General features: G+C 41.2%; 1 protein-coding gene across 10 annotated transcripts in view; it reads left to right on the top strand.

The window, feature by feature from the left end:
- EIF4G3 (eukaryotic translation initiation factor 4 gamma 3) overlaps positions 1-23,220 on the top strand; it is a 366,352-nt gene that overhangs the window by 96,976 nt on the left and 246,156 nt on the right. For all 10 annotated transcript variants that reach the window (XM_062190568.1, XM_062190571.1, XM_062190570.1 and 7 more), the window contains one exon: positions 2,056-2,131. The gene's annotated coding sequence lies outside the window, so the exon portion shown is untranslated. The remainder of the gene's footprint in view (positions 1-2,055; positions 2,132-23,220) is intronic.

Raw genomic sequence — 23,220 nt, 5'->3', positions numbered from 1 at the left:
TTTAAGTTAAATTTTTTACACAAAAGGTCTTTTAAGACATGATTAATTTAATTTATCAATCCACAGTATTTTATTGGTGGTTTATAGGGAATGAAATAAATGAAATCGACAATTTTGTGCCCAGGAGAATGTTGCTAGACTATTGACCATATATATGATTGTTTCTTTTGGAATCTTTTCATTATTGTATACTCTTTTTTAAGCCTTTTTTTTTTTTTTTTTTAATTAATTGGAAGATTGAGGATGGGGATAGGGTGGGATCTGAGGCCATAGGGAGAGAAAGAGAGACAGAGATATCTTCCACTTGCTGGTTCATTCTTCCCATGTACACAGCCAGCCAGTCCAGGCCAAAGCCAGGAACCAGGAACACTACCTGGGTCTCCCATGTGGGTGGAAGAGACCCAAAGTACTTGGGCCATCCTCCCATCATCTGCTGCTTCCCAGGTGCTTTAGCAGGAAACTGGATCAGAAACGGAGGCAGGACTTGATGCCAGGCACTCCAGTATGGGATGTGAGCATCCCAAAGTCATGGCTTAACCCACTTTTCCGCAACCCTTGTCCCTGATTAAAGTAATCTTGTTAGTGACTAAAGTAAGCAGTAGAAACTAGGAGTCCTAATCTTCTCTTTGGAAGGTTAAATGGAGTGGCTCAGCCTTTTAGACATAGTAATGAAAACTCACCTGAGAGCTTAGTTTTACAGTGAGAATTAGTCCTCTTTGGAAAGGCCCATAGCATTGTCACTGGAGAAGAAAGAATGGCCTTGTATTTTCCAACAGTCATGTGGCCACATGGCAAACTGAAATGCAAAGAAAGTGTTACTTCAATTAAAGGTTAATTGTCATTCTGAAAGAATTGGCAAACTGATATTAAGGAATTTTGTCCCAAATCTTGGTAGACTTTTGTTTTTATGTTTGAAAATATACATGTATCTATATTGGATGAAACAATTCCTTGATGAAATGTTTTCACTCTATCATTTCTCAATTCAGTATTTCAGATTAGGTCTTTGGAGGGAATGATGGCAATGTTGAGTTTGCTAATTTTAAAGACTTGTCTAGAGACTGGTTTAGGTTTAGTGTTACCAATTTTAGTGAATAAAGCAGATTTTTTGTTTAATTTTCCCTCTTCTACCAGAGTAAATTATGGCTACTTGGATATAAAGAAGTTTACTTCTAATGACTCTTTCATCCTTTGGCAAACTTATGGTCATTCTAAAAAATTATTATTTGCAGCTCTCACTTTGTCTTCCTAACAGTTTGCTTAAATTAGAAAGAGACATGAGAAAAATTTGAAAAATATTAAATGTCTTTTTTAAAAGATATATTTTATTTTTTTTCTTAAAGCTTTATTTTATTTTATTTGAAAGAATTACAGAGAGAAGTAGAGACAGAGAGAGAGGTCTTCCATCTACTGGTTCATTCCCCAATTGGCCACAATGGCCAGAGCTGCGCTGATCAGAAGCTAAGAGCCCAGGAGCTTCTTCCGGATCTCCCACGTGGGTGCAGGGGCCCAAGGACTTGGGCCATCTTCTACTGCTTCCCAGGCCATAGCAGAGAGCTGGATCAGAAGAGGAGTAGCTGGGACTAGAACCGCCGCCCATATGGGATGCCGGCACTTCAGGCCAGGGCTTTAACCCGCTGTACCACAGCGCTGGCCCCAAGATTTATTTTATTAATTGAAAGAGTTACAGAGAGAGAGGTCTTCTATCCTCTGGTTCACTCCCTAAATAACCACAACAGCTGTGCCGCTCCAAAGCCAGGAGCCGGGAGCTTCCTCCGAGTCTTCCCATGTGGGCACAGGGGCCCAAGGAGCTGTGTTGTATTGTTGTGTTTGTTTTGAGATTCCATGGAATATTTATCATGGGAATTACTTTTAGAGAGGTTGATTTAATGACCTTAAAATATGAAATACATTGTTTTCCAATTTTTGCCGAGAAGGATACAACTGCAAATTGCTGAAAAATGTTTGGATCATTGGCAGAATTTTGTGGGGGTTAATTTGCTGTTACTGCTAAAACAATCCATTTTTTGAGTTATCCTTAACTCACTGTTGTAGAATTCCCCGAGGTCCTGTGCAGCAGCCTCTCGAGGACCGAATCTTCACTCCCACGGTCTCAGCAGTCTACAGCACGGTGAGTGTCTTCAGGCTGTTTCTGCTTTTGCACTTGATCCCTTGGTATTGCAGGCAATGTTTGCTTGATTGCAAGTAAACCGCAGATAGAATTAGATAGATGTATATAATGTCATAAGGTGAATAAGCACGTTTCCTATTAATCCAGGAAGTGAAGGTGAAACAAATATTGTATTCTTTTTCCTTTCTCGATAAATTAAAAAAGCATTTTTAGAAATTTGAGAGCAAGAGAGACATCTCCCATCTGCTGGTTTACTTTTCAAATTCCCACAATGGCCAAGACTAGACAGTCCTAATCTGCTAGTTGGGAGCTCAATCAAGGTCTTCCACATAGGTGGCAGGAACCAAGTTTCTTGAGTCATCACTGCTGCCTCCCAGGGTCGCATCGTTAGGAAGCAGGAGTCAGGAGCCACAGCTGGGACTGAGCCCCCATACTCTGTTCTGGGACATAGCTTAACTGGCATCTTAACTGTTAGGCTGAATGTCTACCCCGTGTCTCCATAAATGGTAACCTCTGGCTATGTGCAAGGATTCTTTTTATTGACTGAGTCTTACTTTGTTTTTGGATGTTGTATCTTAAACTTTTTAAATTTTACTTTTATTAACTTAAACATTTTTATTTTTAGCTTTTTTAATCACTCAGATTACCGTATTAAAATGCTGCTAGAATAATGAATACTGGTTTTAGGAGAAATTTAATTTTTTATATTAAATGATTGATTATAATTAAAAAATGAAGGGAGATTTACCAGTTTTATGTAATAAAATTTAAAGCAAATTTTAGATATCTTACAGTGAATCTAGGGGAGTTTAGGGGATTTTCTGATTTAAGCCTGTCTTTTTAATATTTGAGCATATCTTTTATTCTTATGGCTATACTGTGTGCTTTAAAGAAACTCAGGGGCTGGTGTTGTGGCATTACGGGTTAAGCTGCTGCCTGCAATAACAGCATCCCATATGGTGCCTGTTCGAGTCCTGGCTATTCCACTTCTATTTATTTTTTAGTAATTTTATTCATTTGACAGATAGAGTTAGACAGTAAGAGAGAGAGACAGAGAGAAAGGTCTTCCTTCCGTTGGTTCACCCCCCAAGTGGCCTCCACAGCCGGTGCTGTGGCGATCCAAAGCCAGGAGCTAGGTGCTTCCTCCTGGTCTCCCACACGGGTGCAGGAGCCCAAGCACTTGGGCCATCCTCCACTGCCTTCCCAGACCACAGCAGAGAGCGGACTGGAGGAGGAGCATCCGGGACCAGAACCAGCACCCATGTGGGATGCCGGCGCCACAGGCAGAGGATCAACCAAGTGAGCCATGGTGCTGGCCCACGCTACTCCACTTCTGATTCAGCTCCCTGCTGTTCTGCCTGGGAAGGCAGTGGAAGATGGCTTAAGTGCTTGTCTCGGGCCCCTGCACCTGTGAGAGAGGCCTGGATGAAGCTCCTAGCTACTGCCTTTGGCCTGGCCCATTCCTCAGTTGTGGCCATTTGGGGAGTGAACCAGCAGATGTAAGATCTCTCTCTCTCCTCTCTCTCTGTAACTCTGCCTTTCAAGTAAATAAAACCTTAAAAAAAAAAAAAAAAAAGGAACTCATAGTCTCGGGATGGGTGTTGGGTACAGTGGTTAAGTCGCCACTTGAGATGCCGTAAGCGAACACCTGGTTTGAGTCTCAGCTTACTGTGCTTCCAGTCCAGCCTCCTGTTCATGTGCAGTAGATGATGACTTCAGGAGCTGGATCCCTGCCATCCCCTTAGAGACTCAGACTGAGCTTTAGGCTCCTGGCTCAGCCCTGTCTGTTGGTGGCATTTAGGGAGTGAACTAGCACACAGAAAATGTCTATCTGTTGTTCTCACTCTGTTCACATTCAAACAAAATGAAAACAAAGTCTCATGAATGATACTGCTAAATAAATAATTGTATTCTAAAGTGGTGATAGGACAGTGATTCTTTTTAAATTTTATTTATTTTCATCTATTTGAAAGGCAGAATGACACATAGAAAAATATTCCAGCTACTAGTTCACTCCCCAAACGGCGGTAATAGCCATGGCTTGGTCAGGTGGAAGCCAAGTGCCTGGAACTCTTCTGGTTTCCTAAGTGGGTGGCAGAAGTCCTAGCACTTAGGGTATTATCTGTTCCCTCACAGTATATATTAGCAGGAAGCTGGATCAAAAAATGCATGAAGCAGGACTCAAACTGGCATTCTGATACAGGATGTGGCATCCCAAATGGTGGCTTAACCCACTGCATCACAAGGCCTGCCCTGGACAGCGATTCTTTTTTTTTTTTTTTTTTTTTAAGATTATTTATTTATTTGAAAGTCAGAGTTACACACAGAGAGAAGGAGAGGCAGAGAGAAAGGTCTTCCGTCATCCGCTTGTTTACTCCCCAGTTGGCTGCAGTGGCCAGAGCTGTGCCGATCCGAAGCCAGGAGCTTCTTCTAGGTCTCCCATGGCGGTGCAAGGGCCCAAGGACTATGGGCCATCTGTACTGCTTTCCCAGGCCATAGCAGAGAGCTGGACTGGAAGTGGAGCAGCTGGGAAATGAACTGGCACCCATATGGGATGCTGGCGCTGCAGGTTTTGGGTGCTTTACCCAATACGTCACAGCGCCGGCCCTAACAGTGATTCTTAATCGTTTGGTTTATGAGGCACATTTACAGTCTGAAAATAACTGAAGTGCTGTCTCTTTAAGAAGAGCAGTTATACCCAGTGTTTACATATGGGGATAATTGAAAAAGTTCTTAGTGAAATGGAATTAAAAGATGTTTATTTTGGATCAAAAAATTTTGGCATTCATGAATAGTTTTTTCATAATAAACATTTTCCATGCTGCAACATGCAAGGAGATGGGAAACCCTCCAACGAAATGAAATCACAGACCTTTTGTCCAGGTAGCTCCACATCAGAGGTTTCACTGAAGCACCGGGTACCAGTGTAGTTACAGTCCTCAACACCAGCATCCTTCCCGAGTGCCAGAGAAATGGATGACACCATAGCAGCTGACATTCCTCCCTCCCTCCCTCTCTTCCTTCCTTCCTATTTATTAATTTATTTTCAAGAGTTACAGAGAGAAAAGGACAGACATGGAGAGAGAGGTCTTCCATCACTGGTTCATTCCGCAGATGGCTCCCCCAAAGCCAGGAGCCAGGAGCTATACCTAGGTCTCCCACATAGGTAGCAGGGACCCAAGCACTTTGGTCATCCTCAGATGCTATTCCCAGGCCATTAGCAAGAAGCTGAGACAGAAATGGAGCAGCCAGGACTCGAACTGGCACCCATGTGGGATGCCAGCATGTAGGTGGCGGCTTTACCCTCTGTACTACAGCCAGCCCCTGCTATTTCTTTAAAAAAAAAAAAATTGTTTTAGGTTGTTTTAGTATAAGAATTTAATCACTCCAAATTGAAATATACTTCTGCAGTTTTTAATGTGTGTCAGGCAGTGTTCAAGGTATTGAGGATATAGTAGTCAGTAGTGAGCAGAACAAACCCTCAGCCCTATGGAGTTTACATTTTTGTGGGGTTGGAAGATGGCAAACTATTGAATAGTAATATATACCTTGATGAAAATGAGGCAAGAGGCAAAATAAAAGGGTAGGCAATAACTGTACCTGCCACCTTAGCTAGCAGGGACTCTCAGGCAGGTTGTCTTTGAAAAAACAGCATTCCAGTGGAAACCTATGATTTGTAGAGAAAGAGCATTTCCAATAATAGGAACAGCAGAGGGGCCGGTGCCGTGACATAGTGGGTAAAGCCGCTGCCTGCAGACCTGGTTGCTCTACTTCTGATCCAGCTCTCTACTGTGGCCTGGGGAAGCAGTAGAGCATGGCCATGTCCTTGGACCCTTGCACCTGCTTAGGAGACCTGGAAGAAGCTCCTGGCTCCTGGCTTCGGATCGGCACAGCTCTGACCATTGCGGCAAATTGGGGAGTGAGCTAATGGATGGAAGACCGCTCTGTCTCTGCCTCTCCTCTCTGTGTGTAACTCTGACTTTCAAATAAATAAAATAAATCTAAAAAAAAAGGGAACAGCAGAGCAGTGGCCCAGAGATAGCAAGAGGCTTAGTATAGTCTTGGAAATGCAAGGAAGTAAGAATGGGGGGAGAGAAGAGAGTTTAGATTTAGTGAATCAGATTATATGGGGCTTTATAGACCATGGTTAATATTTTTAATTTTAATCCAATTGTAATGAAAGGCAATGGAAGATTAAAAGCACAGATCTGTATTATCTTATAAAAGGTCACTGTAGCTAGTTTGTGTCAAATAGCCTGTGATGAGGGGAGGTGGTGGTTTTTGGTGATAGTGAAGCAAGGAGATCAGTTAAAAGAGTATTGTAGTAGTACAGGTGTAAGATGGTTGTGGTGTGCTCTAAAGCGATAGCAGTTACAGATCTGAGTAGCGGGATTTTTATATATTTTGAGAGCAAAGTCAGTAGGATATAGTGATGTCTTAGTTGTAGTGTATCTGAGAGAGCCGTCAAGGATGGCATCACGGATCTTGACTTGAGCAACAGTGAATGCAGTTCTGTTTATGGAGCTAATAAATGGTGAGGAACAAGATTTTTTTTTTTTTAAGAAAATCAACTTAATATATGCAAACACTGTTTTGGTGGGGGTTAAGCTTTAGTTTGTTTCTGGTTTTTGATGTTTTGAAGTTAAAGCCATTTTCATACTTTGGAATTTTTTTTGTAGAATAGCTTTCTAAAAGAGCGATTACTGAGTTAAAGAATAGTAATGTGGGGATAGGATTGACACCATGGTTGAAGTGCTGCTTTGGGTCTTTGCATCCTGTATCAGAGTGCCTGGGTTCTTGTTCTGGCTCTGCTCCCAGTTCCAGCCTCTGCCAATGTAGATGGTAAGCAGTTGGGTCCTTGTCACCCACATGGGAGACCTAGGTTGAGTTCCTATCTCACAGTTTTGACTTGGCCCAATCCCAACCAACTTTGTGGGCATTAGGGGAGTGAACGAGAGGATAAGAGATATTCTTTGTGTGTCTCTTAATACCTTTCAAATTTAAAGTAAAAGACCAGCATGTTAAGGTTTGATATAAACGAGAGGAATTATGATTCTTCAGACTTACTATTTTTTTTTTTTAAGATTTATTTATTTATTTGAAAGTCAGAGTTACAGAGAAAGATGGGAGAGACAGAGAGAGAGCTTCAGTCTGCTGATTCATTCCACAAATGGCTGCACTGACCAGGGCTGGGCCAGGCCGAAGCCAGGGAGCCAGGAGCTTGATCTGGGTCTCCCACATGGCCCTATCCTGTTCTGCTTTCCCAGGCATTTTATTGGAGCTGAATCAGAAGTAGTGAAGCCAAGACTCAAACTAGCACCCATATAGAATGCTGGTGCTGAAGACAGAGGCTTAACCCACTACACCAAAGTGCTGACCCCAAACTTAGTGTTTGGATATTATCAGAATCCCATGACTAATGGCCCAGAGCTTGAACATAGTTTACATGAAATGTTTGAAAATGTGTTTTATAATTTGTTTAGTGTTAGGTCAAATTTGATTCTTACTATTGAAAATTACTACTATGTATGTAGTCCTTTGATTAGTTCATAAAGTGTATATGATTTGAATGTTATATATTGTGCCTGTTCTGAGAAGACAAGGAATTTTAGGCAGGATCAATTATCTTAAATATGGTGTTCTCCACTTTTTAATAAGATATTTCCATTGTTAATAAGTTAAGTCTCTATCATTTTTACAATTTGGTATACATTGTTAGCTGAATTGGTAGGAAAGTGCTTCAGCAGGTGCTTTGAAGTCCTTAGTTTACTTTGTCTCTGCACTAGAGGTATGTATTGATCTTTATTCCTCTGATGCCTATGTTTATTACCATCATTTTTGTGTCATAAAATAAAGGCTCACCCTCAGTTCATCTCCTACTGCCTTGGCATATGGTGCCCATATGTCACTTTCGTTGAGTTGGTTACATTCCTTGAAAGGCATTAAGACACTTGGCCAGTCTTTTAAAATTCCACAGAGATTTTACTTTATTATGTCTATTATAGAGGCTTGTATGTCAGGCATTTTAGATAGGTTCTCTGTAGTAATCAAAGAAATGTTACCAGTTGGACTCAACTTTTAGAATACCTTTATGTTACATATTTTTGGTATGGTTAATTTATATTTACTTATTTTAACTTCATTTATACAAGTTTGTCCTTGGAACATTAATCAGGGATGAGAGGAAAAGTTTATGTCACTATTCCTCATTAGTCGTAATTACAATAGAGTAAATGATCATAGGAATATAAAAGACTCAAGGAAATATTTTCTAAACTCTAGCAGGAAGAGCAGATATTATATGGTAGAGGGGAAATGGCAAAACTAAAGAGGTCCCAGTTAAATAAATCGATAACTTTCTTATATTGGCAAGCTTCTGTAATGTATGGAGTTTTACCATTTTGCACAATATTTTCTTACATATTTTGTTTAAAGAAACTTGATTTTGGCTGGCGCCGTGGCTTAACAGGCTAATCCTCTGCCTTGTGGCACCGGCACACCGGGTTCTAGTCCTGGTCAGGGCGCTGGATTCTGTCCCGGTTGCCCCTCTTCCAGGCCAGCTCTCTGCTATGGCCCGGGAAGGCAGTGGAGGATGGCCCAAGTCCTTGGGCCCTGCACCTGCATGGGAGACCAGGAGAAGTACCTGGCTCCTGGCTTCGGATCAGCGAGATGCGCCGGCCGCAGCGGCCATTGGAGGGTGAACCAACGGCAAAAAGGAAGACCTTTCTCTCTGTCTCTTTCTCTCTCTCTCACTATCCACTCTGCCTGTCAAAAAAAAAAAAGAAACTTTAATTTAAATCCAGTTATAAGGATACACTTAATGGAACAGTGACACTACTACAAGAAGCAGCAGCCTATATTCTAGTAGATGGGAAGAATTTCTTATTAACTCCTTATGAAAATTACCATTAGCTACTTAACTTGCTCTTTATTAAATAAATTGCTATTTAGTACCATAGAACATCATGTTTTGTTTTGTTTTGTTTTGTTAAGATTTATTTATCTATTTGAAAGTCAGAGTTACAGAGAGAAGGAAGGAGAGGCAGAGAGAGAGAGAGAGAGAGAGAGAGGTCTTCAATCCACTGATTCACTCCCCAATTGACCGCAACGGCCAGAGCTGCGCCGATCCGAAGCCAGGAGCCAGGAGCTTCCTCTGAGTCTTTCCATGCTGGTGCAGGGGCCCAAGGACTTGGGCCATATTCTACTGCTTTCTCAGGCCATAAAAGAGAGTTAGATCGGAAGTGGAGTATCCAGGACTTGAACTGGTGCCCAAATGGGATACCGGCACTACAGGTGGCAGTTTTACCTGCTACACCACAGCCCTGGCCCCATGATTATTATTTTTTTAAAGATTTTTTAAAATTTATTTGAAAGGCAAAGATACAGAGGAAGAGGAGAGACGGGGGTGCATGGAGATATCCTCCATCTGCTGGTTTACTCCCCAAATGACTACAGTAGCCGGGGTTGGGCCAGGCTGAAGCCAGGAGCCGAGAGTTCTTCTGGTTCTTTTCCTATGGGTGCAGGGGCCCAAGGTTTTGCGCCATCTTCCATTGTTTTCCCAGGTGCATTAGCAAGGAACTGGATCAGAAGTGGAGCAGCCAGGACTCAAACGTGTGCCCGGATGGGATACCAGCACTGCAGGCATAAGCTTAACCTTCTAAGCCACAGTGTCAGCCCCTCAAGATTCTTTTAGCTTGTCTATACTTTATAAAATTTTGGTTTTTTTCTATAGCTTTGTGTAATCTAATTCAAAAATTAACTCACTCTCACCATTACTATTCAGTTTAGTTCTGGAAGTTTTAGCCAGAGCCAATAGATAAGAAAAAGAAATCAAAGGGATAAGACTGGGAAGGAAGAAAGTAAAATTATTCCTGTTTGCAGATGAGATAATCCTATACATAGGGGAACCAAAAGACTCCACTAAGAAATTATTGGAACTCATGTAAGAGAGTTTGGCAAAGTTGCAGAGTATAAAATCTACACTCAGAAATCAATAGCTGGTGCTGGCGTCTTGGTGTGGCTGGTAGAGCTCCACCTTTGATGCCAGTATCCCATAGGGACACCAGTTTAAGTCCTGGCTGCTCCACTTCTGATTCAGCTTCCTGCTTATACACCTGGGAAAATGAGAGGATGGCCCAAATGTTTGGGCCCCTGCCACCCTGGTGGGAGACGCAGGTGAAGTTCCTAGGTCCTGGCTTTGGCCTGTCTCAGCCCTGGCCGTTGTGGGCATTTCAGGAGTGAACCAGCAGATAGAAGTCCTCTCTGCCTCTCTGTCTCTCTTTCTTCCTGTAACTCTGCCTTTTAAATAAGTAAAATAAATATTTTTTAAAAAATCAATAGCTTTCTGTACACAAACAATGCATTTCTGAGAGAGAACTTACAAGATGAGTCACATTCACAGTAACTATAAAAAATGTAAATGCCAAGGGCCATTGCTGTGGCATAGTGGGTAAGACTGCTACCTGCAGTGCCACCATCCCATATGGGCACCAGGTCAAGTCCTGGCTGCTCCTCTTCCGATCCAGCTCTCTGCTATGTCCTGGGAAAGCATAGGAAGATGGCCCAAGTGCTTAGGCCCCTGTACTTAGGTGGGAAACCTGGTAGAAGCTCCTGGATCCTGGCTTTGGATTGGCCCAGTTCCAGCCATTGTGGCCATTTGGGGAGTGAACCAGTGGATGGAAGACTCTCTCTCTCTCTGTCTCTGTCTTGTCTCTGTCTCTCTGTCCCTATCTCTCTCTATCTCTATCTTTCTCTACCCTTGCATCTGCCTCTCTATAACTCTGCCTTTCCAATAATTAAGTAAAATCTTTTAAAAAATAAAGAAAAATTAAATACCTTGGGATAAATTTAACCAGATCTCTACAATGAAAATTCTAAAACATTATGGAAAGGATTAGAAAACACCAAAAAAGGGAAAAGTATTCCATGTTGATGGATTGGAATAGTTAATATCCTCAAAATGTCCATACTACCCAAAGTAATTTACAGATTCAGTGTGATCCCAATCGAAATACCAAAGACAATTTTCTCAGATATAGAAAAAATGACCCTGAAATTCATATGGAATCACAAAGAGACCCTGAATAGCTAAAGCAATCCTAAATAATAAACATAAAGCTGGAGACATCAAAATACCTGATTTCAAGACATATTACAGGGCAGTTGCATCAAAACAGCTTGGTACTGGCACAAGAATAGACACGTCAACCAATGGAATAGGCTAGATACCCTGGAAATTAATCCACACATCTACAACCAACTAATCTTTGACGAATGAGCTAAAATCACACCTGGAGAAAGGATAGTCTCTTCAATAAGTGATGTTGGGAAGAACAGATTTCTGCATGCAGAAGTATGAAAAAAGACCCCCTTACCTTACACTATATACAAAAATCATCTTAGAATAGAGCAGGGATCTAAATCTAAGACCTGAAACCATCATGTTACTAGAGTGAACCATAGGGGAAACTCTGTAGTACATTGGTTATAGGCAAAGACTTCTTGATTAAGACCCTAACAGCACAGACAGTAAGGGCAGATAGACAGATGGGTTACATCGAGCTAAGAAACTTCTCAACTGCAAGTAAACACTCAACTACAAGGTAAACAACAGAATGGGAAAACATGTTTGCCATCTATGTAACTGATAAAGGATTAATACCCGGAATAAATAAGAAGCTCAAGGAGCTCAACAAAAACAAATTAAGCAATCCAGTAAGTAATATGGGCTAAGCAAATGAACAGGTGTTTTTCAAAGGGTGATATAAAAATGGCCAACAGACACATTACAAGATGCTCAGAATCACTAGCTCTCAGGGAAATGAAAAAGCCGCAATAATATTTCACCTCACCCCAGTTAGAATGGCTATCATCCAGCAATCAAGAAATAATAAATATTGGTGCGGATGTGGGGGAAAAGGTAACTGTAAAGCGCTGTTAATGGGAATGTAATCTCATACAACCATTATGGAAGACAGTATGTATATTCCTCAGAAATCTGAAAATAGATCTACCACATGACTCAGCCATTCCACTCCTGGGAATTTATCCAAAGGAAATGAAATCATCATATGAAAGAATTTTTTGTACCCTCATATTTATAGCAACTCAATTCATAATGGCTAATATATGCAATCAACCCAGATGTCCATCAATTGATGACTGGATAATCGTGTATATATACACAATTTTTTGCAACGAAATGGATCAAGTGGAGACCATTATGCTTAGTGAAATAGGCCAGTGCTAAAAAGACAAATATCTTATGTTTTCCTTGATTTGTAGTAATGAATATGCAGAGTACAAAAAAAAAGTGATGTATATGAGTAAAATTGACTTTAAGATTTGATTATTGTTTATAGCCCTTGTCTGTACTTTTGAGGAACAGTGGTTTTTCTACTTACTACTTGTTGAAGTCTTTAACTACTAGGGCAAATGCCCACTGCCAAGGTGTTGTTTTTTAGTATATAGTTGTATAGTGAATGATTATTACATAGCACCCATAATCATAACTCAGACAGCTTAAGTAGCTTCCCACGGAGGTGAGCCGTAATATATATAAATGATAAATTTAGAAACTAGTGTTCATAGCTTAAAGATTCTACCTTCTTTGTTTGCTGTTTTAATAACTTTGATATGTACATATTTACATATGTAATATGTGTTCAAAGATCTATGTGTGTGTGTAGTTTTTCTATTAAAGATCATTTCATTTGGTTAAGATTCCAGAAGCAGCATCAGTGAGTTAAAATATGTGCACACAATTTGAACTGCTTCAGTTTTTGATACTTCATTGACATTGTGAAGTGTGATAGTTTCAACATTTGCAGCAAGCAGTACAGGAGGATGTCCTTCTCATTGTATCTTGACAACTTGAAATCATATTTGCTACTTTGATCCAAAGTGATATTTTGTAATTCACAAAAGAAGTAGCAGCAGGTATAGGACTGTGGAAGGATGTTTAATTTTGATAAAATAATCATGTCATTTTGTTCACAAAATTAGTAAAGATTTAAGTGCCCGTTTCTCAGTTCTATAAGAATGTAATAATGAGGAAATTTTTTTTTAAAGTTTTATTTATTTACTTGAAAGTCAGTTACAGAGAGAGAGAAGGAGAGGCAGAGAGAGAGAGGGGGCTTCTATCCGCTGGTTTACTCCCTAATTGGCCGCAACAGCTGAAGCTGTGCCAATCCGAAGTTAGGAGCCAGGAGCTTCTTCCAGGTCTTCAACCTGGGTGCAGGGGCCCAAGGACTTGGGCCATCTTCTACTGCTTTCCTAGGCCATAACAGAGAGCTGGATTGGAAGTGGAGCAGCTGAGACTCGAACCAGCGCCCATATAGGATGCCTGCACTGTAGGCGGCGGCTTTACCTGCTACACCACAGCACCGGCCCCAATAATGAGGAAATTGTATAGGAGTTTTTTCTTTATTAATTTTTGTAATTTGGATTTTTTTTAACTGGAAAGGCAGATAGAAATCTTCCATTTTTTTGGCTCACCCTCCAAATACCTCTTTAACAGTCATGGCTTGGCCAGGCCTGTGCTGGGAGTTGAGAACCTTTGCTGGGTCTGAGTCATCCCTGCTGCTTCCCAGGATGCACACTAGGAGAATATTTATTGTTAGTTATTGCTGTAAAGTTTAACTCACAATTCTCCGATTATTTGGAATTACCTTGGTCAACTGGAGGTGTTTTTGTTCCTTAGGGACCTTTGGCAGTGTCAGGAGACAAAGTTGTCTATGCTGAATGGTGGGGATTGGGAGTGCTAATGGCATTTATTGTGTGGAGGCAATGGATGCAGCTGAATATTCAAAGTGCAAGTGCTGGCACAAAAATAGTTGTGTGATCACAAGAAATATTGAAATTTGGGGGCCAGCACCATTTAGGGAGTGAACTAGTGGGTGGAAGAGCTCTGTCTTTGCCTCTCTCTTTCTGTAATTCTGCCTTTCAAATAAAATAAACAGATCTTTAAAAAAATTTGCTTATAACTGTAGTTTTTATTTTCCTAAGAGTGGAGAGTCTGCAAATGGCATTCTAGGTGATAACTGAGCCATGAGCAGCACTCAGCTCTTCAGACAGGGAGGAGGCGTGCGAGCCTTCCAGATGGGTGTTAGAGCAGCTTCAGAGCTTTCCTTTGGGGAGAGGCCTTCTGGTGATGGCGGCTCCGTGTTCCTGAGACTGGATTGGAGGCTCAGCACATGCTGGCCAATGGAAACAAGCCTGCTGAGCACCTGAGCTGTGGCTAGTGCCTCTGAGGAACTGAATTCTGAGTTTTCTTCATTTTCATTAATTAAAGTGTAGGTAGCTGAATGTGGCTACTGCATTAGAAAGTGCATTTCTAGAGGCTGACAGGGTGCAGGTCATGTCAGTTTTGTAAGATTTGGGTAAGGCATTTGGACAACAGAAGGAGCTGTTGAAGGGTTTCTAGTACAGAAATTACACGATAAAGTTTCAATCAGGATATTGATTATATTAGCAGATAGAATAGAGTTTACAGGTTCCATGGGGAGCAGAATCTTAAGAGCAGCTTACGGTGCTTCCACATGCAGCTGTGTTTATTGTAGGACAAGTGTCTTAGCCTCTTTGCATCTCAGTGTACTTGCTCATTAGTAAAAAAAAAAAAAAAAATACAGATAATAATAGTACTTGTTTACAAAAGTCGTTATGAAGGTTAAATGAAATAGATCCACTTGAAATTGCTGAAGCTGATACGTGATCATCACTCAGATATTTAGCTGCAGCTGCTGACTCCATCGCCTCTCTACTTTTACTGCCCTTAAAAGTAGGATGGAAATCTGCTCATTTGAAACTAAATCTAAGGACATTTAATGTGGTGTCAGATAAAATGTTTGTATTTTTTATTTTTAAACAAACATTTATTAATATATTTGAAAGGCAGAGCAAAAGAGAGACAGAAGAGAGCGAGTAAGTACACTATCTTCCATCCACTAGTTTACTCTCCAAATGGCCACAGTGGCTTTGGCGGTTCAGGCTGATAACCAGGAGCCCATAACTCCACCCAGGTCTCCCACGAGGTTGGCAGGGACTTGAGTACTTGGGCCATCTTCCCCAGCTTTCCCAAGCAGGGAGCTGGAGCAGAAGTCCAGCATCTTAGAAGCAGTGGCCTAAACTGCCATGCCATGACACTGGCCCCATGTTTTTCGTTTTTAATAGCGAAGTTTTAACAACTCATGCGAGGTAATGGTAAGTCTAACTATATTAAACAAAAAAGGTAAACTTTAATAAACTAGTAAGTGTGCATGGGAGAACACTTAGAAAATTAGGTGATAAAAGATGGGTAGTATCAAACCTATGTGTTAAATATTGTTAATATTTTTGATATTTCTTAGCCATTGCTACATTGATTCATTTAAGTAATTATATCTAAAGCTTTTTTTGTAGAAATAACTATAATTTTGGGGCCAGCACTGTGGCTCACTTGGTTAATCCTCTGCCTTTGGCACCAGCATCCCATATGGGCACCGGTTCTAGTCCCGGCTGCTCCTCTTCCAGTCCAGCTCTGTGCTGTAGTTTGGGAAGGCAGTGGAGGATGGCCCAAGCATCCTCCTTGGGCCCATTCACCCTCATGGGAGACCAGGAGGAGGCACCTGGCTCCTGGCTTCGGATCGGTGCAGTTCCGGCTGTAGCAGCCTTTTGGGGATGAACCAGCAGAAGGAAGACCTTTCTCTCTGTCTCTTTCTCTCACTTTCTATAACTCTACCTGTCCAAAAAAAAAAAAAAAAAAAAAAAGAAAATACTATAATTTTAACTGTATTTCCCAGGTATTATTACAGTTGTAGATTATTATCAACTTATTTTAAAAGATAATTTTCTTCTCTTTGTGTTTGACTTAAATGGAATAGTAGCACCCTGTATTCCTTAGACAGCCCTTATAGCTAATGTCATCAAACATTTAAGAAATCTCGATGCAGCTGCATTTTTTTTTTTCCTGGTAAAAATTTCTATTAATTAGACCCAATCATTTTCTGTATTGCCTTTCTAAGTAGAGAACAGATTTACTTTTTTTTTTTTTTTTTTTTTTTTTTTTTGACGGGCAGAGTGGGTAGTGAGAGAGAGACAGAGAGAAAGGTCTTCCTTTTTGCCGTTGGTTCACCCTCCAATGGCCGCTGCGGCCGGCGCATCGCGCTGATCTGAAGCCAGGAGCCAGGTGCTTCTCCTGGTCTCCCATGCGGGTGCAGGGCCCAAGGACTTGGGCCTTCCCGGGCCGTAGCAGAGAGCTGGCCTGGAAGAGGAGCAACCGGGACAGAATCCGGCGCTCTGACCGGGACTAGAACCCGGTGTGCCGGCGCCACAAGGCGGAGGATTCGCCTATTAAGCCACTGCGCCGGCCAAGAACAGATTTACTTTTTTGTGATATTCTAAAGAGTGTTTTAAGTTCCATTTCTATATCATTATGAATACAAAACAACTGAAAAAGGTTCTGGCTTCTTAGAGAGTACTTTTGGGACCTAGACATTAGAGGAGAGGCCATGAGCTATGAAGGATATTGAGATAAATTTCACTCTGTAAACATTTATTAAATGACAGCTACATGCAAGGTTTTGTGGCAGAAAATATGAGAAAACAATGGTGGATACTATGACTTTGTTTTTAAGAGTTCTCACTTTGCCAGATGACATGGTGATACATTGTTTTACGTACATATGGGTAAGTGAGGAGACATGAATGATATATAAATTGGAACAAATATTATATGTACATATATTTATAGAGTAACTTTTATTGATGTTATGGATCCTTAGTAGCAGAAATATTTGATGAAGTGGATCATGGTTCAGGTTCAACAGAGACAGATGTCTAGATGAACTCCCCAACAGAACCATAAAATACAGATGGGCGTTAAATTTGTGCTGCATTCTTACTGGATGTTGGAATACTTGCACACAATCCAATTAAAGCCTTTGAGGTGAAGATTGAGAATCTTGCTTATAAGATGTATATAAAAATTGGCCAAATTTGGGCAGAGGAATTGAATGTGAAGAAACTGACAGAATTTATAGGACTTTTTTTTTTCACTATCATCAGTAACACTTGTTATATACCTTGTGCTGTTATAAGCATTTTATGTCTACTAATTCATTTAATCTTTGCAACAACTGTATAAAGTAGGTATAATTTCATTCCTCTTTTTTTTTTTTTTGGACAGGCAGAGTGGACAGTAGAGGGAGACAGAGAGAAAGGTCTTCCTTTTTGCCGTTGGTTCACCCTCCAATGGCCGCCGCGGTAGGCGCGCTGCGGCCGGCGCACCGCGCTGATCCGATGGCAGGAGCCAGGTGCTTCTCCTGGTCTCCCATGGGGTGCAGGGCCCAAGGACTTGGGCCATCCTCCACTGCACTCCCTGGCCACAGCAGAGAGCTGGCCTGGAAGAGGGGCAACCGGGACAGGATCGGTGCCCTGACCGGGACTAGAACCTGGTGTGCCGGCGCCGCAAGGCGGAGGATTAGCCTGTTAAGCCACGGCGCCGGCTTCATTCCTCTTTCTTAGAGGTGAAATATCTTGCCTAAAGCCATTCAGCTAGTAAGTTTTAGAGGCTTGATTTGAGCTCAAGTTGGATTGTTATTATTTATTGAGTGATAATTGTGTTCCAGGTGCTGTGCTAAATGCTTCTATTTGTGATACGGTTTAATCCTTATGGCAGCTTTCAGATGGAGTTCAGAGAAATTAATGTAATTTGTAAACAGTCTATTTGACTTTATATTCCCTGTGAAGTATTATTATTTTACTGTGTGGCCAGCTGCTTCTTTTTTTTCTTTTAACTCTTACAAGGAAGGTTAAAAGCAATACTCTACTTTTTGGGATTAGGACTTCTTTGAAAATATGATGAAAGGGGGCCAGTGCCGTGGCTCACTTGGTTAATCCTCCGCCTGTGGCGGTGCCTGCATCCCATATGGGCACTGGGTTCTAGTCCCGGTTGCTCCTCTTGCTGTCCAGCTCTCTGCTGTGGCCCGGGAGGGCAATGGAGGATGGCCCAAGTGCTTGGGCTCTGCCCCTGCGTTGGAGACCGGGAAGAAGCACCTGGCTCCTGGCTTTGGATCGGCACAGGGTCGGCCGTGGTGGCCATTTTGGGGGTGAACCAATGGAAGGAAGACCTTTTTCTCTGTCTCTCTCTCTCACTGTCTGTAACTCTACCTGTCAAATAAATAAATAAATAAAATATTTTAAAAAAAAGAATATATGATGAAAGGTATGAATCTACTTTGCAGAATAATAGATATATAAATGTATTGCCTTTGTTCACTGAATTTTTAAGAGCATTTGAGCACTATCACTGATAGGATTCCTTTTTGTAGTCGGGGCCAAGTTAGCCCTTTCAAGGGTGCTGTGTTGTATTCCATCCTTGATTTCTAGTATATGGAAATAACTCATTGTTTGTGACTCGAAATGCATTAAAGGACACTGCCTTATTTAGATTTTACCTACTGGAGCTGGCATTGGGGCGTAATGGGAAAGCTGTTGCCTGCAATCCCGGTATCCTACATGGGTGTTGGTTCGAGTCCTAGCTGCTGCACTTCTAGTCTAGCTCCCTGCTAATGCCCTGGGAAATGCAGTGAAGGTGGCCCAAATGTTTGGGCCTCTGCCACCCATGTGGGAGACCCTGCTGAAGCTCCTGCCTCCCAACTCGGGCTGGCCCAGCCTTGGCTGTTGTGGCCATCTGAGGAATGAACGAGCAGATGGAATAGCTCTATCTCTGTCCCTTTCTCTCCCTCTATCTCTGTAACTCTTTCAAATAAATAAATAAATCTTAAAAAAAAAATTTACTTACCTTTCCATCTTGGCATAGGTTTTGAAAAGCATTTTTATGTGTGGAAGCTCTGTTGTACCCTGCTTCTTGAAAATTCTAAGTCTGTTTTTCTGTCCATCTTAATATCTGCTGATAAATCACATTTATGAAAGTTAGTATTCCATGTTAATATTTAATGTAAGTTTGCTCATTAACTGTTAAATCACATACTAATTAAAACATTTAATATGTATTTACTTGACTTTTTTCCTTCAATAATGTATTAGTGTTAAGTCTATAGAGGGGTGCTCTGTGTTAATGCCAGTTATAAATGGATTTTTAATTTCTCAGATAGGAAAACAGTAGAATAATAATCAAGTTCCTTAGAGAACTTTAGAAATACACCTCACTTTATTTTTTTAAGATTTATTTATTTGAGAGGCAGAGTTACAGACAGAAGGAAAGAGAAAGAAAGAAAGAGAAATAGAAGGAGAAAGATCTTCTGTCTGCTGGTTCACTTCCCAAATTGCTGCAACGACCAGAGCTGGGCCTATCCGAAGCCAGGAGGCAGGAGCTTCTTCCAGGTCTCCCACATGGGTGCAGGGGCCCAAGAACTTGGGTTATTCTCCACTGCTTTGCCAGGCCATTAGCAGAGGGCTGGATTGGAAGAGGAGCAGCTGGGACATGAACCAGCACCCATATGGGATGCCGGTGCCACAGGCAAAGGTTTAACATACTACACCACAGTGCTGTTCCCAGAAATATATCTCTTCAAACTATGGAATATTTCCATCAGGACCATTTTATTAGGGTTTCATATGTTTTTTAAAAGATTTATTTACTTATTTGAAAGGCACAGTTACAGAGAGGCAGAGAGAGAGAGAGAGAGAGAGAGAGAGAGAGGTAGAGAGGTAGAGGTAGGTCTTTTATCTGCTGGCTCACTCCACAAATGGTTCCAATGGCCAGAGCTGGGCTGATCTGAAGCCAGGAGCCTGGAGCTTCTTCAAGGTGTCCCGTGTAGGTGCAGGGGCCCGAGGACTTGGGCAATCCTCCACTGCTTTCCCAGGCCATCGCAGAGAGCTGAATTGGAAGTGGGGCAGTTGGGTCTCAAAACAATGCCCACATGGGATACTGGCACTGCAGGCAATGGCTTTACCTGCTACGCCACAGCGCCAGCCCCAAGTTTCATATTTGTTTAAAACAACTAATATGGATCAATATAAAATAACTTTTTGGAAATTGAATGTTCATAACTAACATTGTAGTAAATGGAGTTGTAATTAAGGAAAAAGAAACGAAGATCATTATTTTTCAAGGCATCGATTTATTAATGCCATGAAGTTGATGACATGAATAGGGAGGGCATTTTGTAATGTAAGCTTTGGTAGACCTTGAGTACTTAACTTTTACTTCATAAAATTTCTTTTTTATGTTTTAAAAGTGCATTTGGCTGTCAAAGGCATCCTATAGACAAGAGACTGTGATGGATTAGCAAGTTTGTCCATTGTACATGTAAGCTGTTGGCTCTATGGTTGTTTTATTGCCATATGGGATACAGAGTGTTCAATAGAATGATATTTAATTTCTTTAGTTTTTACAAATCCCTGAAAATCTTTGACTGTGTTGTTAATTTTTAGTTGAGTCATGGTATGCATTTTTAATCTTTATTCAATAAGCATTTTTTCATAATTTTTCAGAAAAATCTAGAAAATTGATTAAGAGCATGTTTCAAGTATTTACCTCAGATTTGTTCATAGAAAGAGAATTTGAAAGGCTAATTCATAGATTATGAGATACATTTATAGGCAAAATAAGGACAGAAGTATAATAATATTTATAGCTTTAGATTATTATCAGACTCTTGGTAGTTGGGTTGGGTGTTAAGATTTGTGGGAGAAAAGTCATTAAAGCCTGTTAGAAAAGTCAAGCATTTTATCAGATACCCTATGTGGGTAGCAGGAACCCAGTTACTTGGACTATCATCCCTGTCTCCCAGGGTCTGCAGGAAGCTGGAGTCAGGACCCAGAGCTGAGTCCACTGATAAGGAATATGGATATATATGTATATATATATATCTCCAGCAGAGAGCTGGATCGGAAGTGGAACAGCTGGGATTCAAACCAGCGCCCATATGGGATGCTGGCACTGCAGGTGGTGGCTTTACCTGCTATACCACAGCACCGGCCCTTGATATCTTTTTTTGAAGCTTTAAAATTTTACTTATTTATTTATTTGAAAGGGAGAGAGAGTGAAAGAACATGTTTGCAAGAGCACTCCCATCTACTGGTTCACTCTCTTAGTGTCTGCATCTTTTGGGACTACACTGTGTTGAAGCCGGCAGTCCAGATCGCCCACGTGGTGGCAGAAGCCTCAGTATTTGAGCCTTCACTTGCCACCACCCAGGGCATGCGTTAGCATGAAGCTGGGCCTGCAACTCAGGCACTCTGAACTGGAATAAGGGTATCCACAACTGTGTCAGGCCCAGCACCTGCCCCTTTCCACTTCTGTGGCTCTACCATTATTATTTGTAGTAGTAGTAGTGTTGTTGTTGTTGTTGTCGTCATCATCCTATCCTCTTCCTCTTTTTTTTTTTCAAAAGGCTGAGTAACAGAGAAGGAGAGGAGTTGAGAGAGAGAGAGAGAGAGAGAGATTGATCTTCCATTTGCTGGTTCACTATCAAATGGCCAGACCAAAAGCCAGAGGCCAGGAAGTCCATCCTGGTCTCCTGCATGGGTTGCAGAGACTTAAATACTTGGCCATCTTCCTCTTCTTCCCAAGCTCATTAGTAGGGAGCTAGATTGGAAATAGAGCAGCTGAGACTCCAACCAGCACTCTAATATGGGATGCTGGCCATGCAGGAGTCAGCTGAATCCCCTCTGTTCTACAACACTGGCCCCTCAGTCAGTACTTAAGGGGAGGGAATTATACAGTTGTGTTATCCAGGAAGAGAAATATTGAGAGCCATTTTAGAAATCGCTTACAGCCATTCACTGGCTGGCACCCGAGGACTCATATAGGATCCACTCTCTGTTACCTTTTATGCCTTGACATTTTTTTGGATGGCAGATTTTCTTCCTCCTTCCTTCTCTTTCCCTCATTCCCCTTTCTTTCTGGGACAGACAGAATTGGCTCCTATCTGCTGGTTTACACCATAATTGTCCACAATGGTCAGGGCGAGGCCAGGGCCAGAGCCCATGGTTGTATTCCAGCTCTCCCGTATCAGTGGCAGGGACCCAATTACTTTATGCATCACCGCTGACTCCTCGTCTACATTGATGGGAAGCTGAAGTCAGGAGCTGGAGTAGGAATCGAATCCAGTCGTGATGTTAGATGGTCCCAGGAATCTGAATTACCAGATGGAATTTTCCTGATCTTCTTTTCTTTTCTTTCCTTTTTTTTTTTTTTTAAGTGTTGCTGGCATTATTGCTGATCTCTGGTAGCCAGTCAGATGTTAACTGATAAAACAGCTAATTATTTTCTTGTTTATTGACCAGTTACTACATGTGAATCAGAAACCCTTTTAATTGAACTCTGTGGTGAGTTCATAGTAGAACCTACTACTATTGGCATTGTACATGACATGTATTTTTAAGTAGTAAGGAGCCTGCCCTGGTAGCCACATGTGTAGAAAATGTTAGAAAAAATTTTCGCATCTTCATATAAGTTTTATAGACTATTTTTTCTTATCTTTATTCCCTAAACAATGCAGTGTAACAGCTACGTAGCTTTTATATTATTAGGAATTGCAAATAGTTTAGAGATGATTTAAAGTATATGGAAGGATATGTGTAGCTTATATGTAAATACGTCACCATTTTATGTAAAGGATTTGAGCATCCAAACATTCTGGTACTCTCTCAGGAGGCTGGAGGTATCCTGGAAGTGATCCCTGAGGATAGGAAGGGTCACTGTATTACTTGAACCGAGTAGAATTGCCTTTTTTTTTAAACTAGAAAATGTACTTGAATATCTGGCATGTCATAGAGTTCAGCTTAATAAATGTGGAGTTAGGGAAAAAGCCATTTCTCTTTTCTTGATGGTTAGTGGGGATTGGTGGTAATGTGTCAGAAAATTTGAGGAACGTCATGACACTAAATAAAACTGCCTCGTAGCTGCTGTAGTGCTGCCCTTAGTTGTGCAGACAAACCAGCTTTTGTTTCCCATAATCTGTAGATTTTTGGGAAGTAAATGATCTAAAGAGTCAGGAAGATATGTAAAAGTAATGAATGAGAAAAACTTTATCTATTCTGCTATTCAAGGAGTGTAGAATATTTAACTTAGCAAAGTAAGAAAAGGGTTGGGATCATTCCAGACTACCCCAAATTGAACTTAGTTATTTCCATGTGGGAGT

This window comes from Lepus europaeus, chromosome 5 (genome assembly GCF_033115175.1).
Source record: "Lepus europaeus isolate LE1 chromosome 5, mLepTim1.pri, whole genome shotgun sequence".
In the NCBI taxonomy this organism is placed as follows: Eukaryota; Metazoa; Chordata; class Mammalia; order Lagomorpha; family Leporidae; genus Lepus; species Lepus europaeus.
This window is presented reverse-complemented; position numbering and strand designations above follow the sequence as displayed.